The sequence below is a fragment of the Cicer arietinum genome, chromosome 2 (assembly GCF_000331145.2).
Source record: "Cicer arietinum cultivar CDC Frontier isolate Library 1 chromosome 2, Cicar.CDCFrontier_v2.0, whole genome shotgun sequence".
Lineage (NCBI taxonomy): Eukaryota > Viridiplantae > Streptophyta > Magnoliopsida > Fabales > Fabaceae > Cicer > Cicer arietinum.
The window spans coordinates 13,294,168-13,294,540 of NC_021161.2; positions in this window are offsets into that span (position 1 = coordinate 13,294,168).

The following is a 373-nucleotide window of genomic DNA, read 5'->3' on the forward strand; positions in this document are numbered from 1 at the left end:
CTAATAAATTATTATATATTAATTAACTATTTTAATTTTTAATTTTTTTATTTTTTATATAGGAACAACTTCAACAAATCATGAAAGAATGGGATGATCATCATGCTACTCTTCCTCCAGCTCAACGAGCTGGTCCAATGCAGCGGAAACAATACGAGACCACAAGTTTTATGAACATCAGTGGTGGCAAGTACAAATGGCGTGTGCTGGGTGCCGGTAGATAGATCGATCTCATCGTCCGTCGATAGATAATCTTGACCAGTTAAAGGAGCAATGGGCAAGTGAGCAAGAAGAAAAGACACAACAGTTGATACAAGCAACAATTGATAAATTGAGTGAGGAATGGAAACAAAAGTTTCAAGAGCAGCAGCAG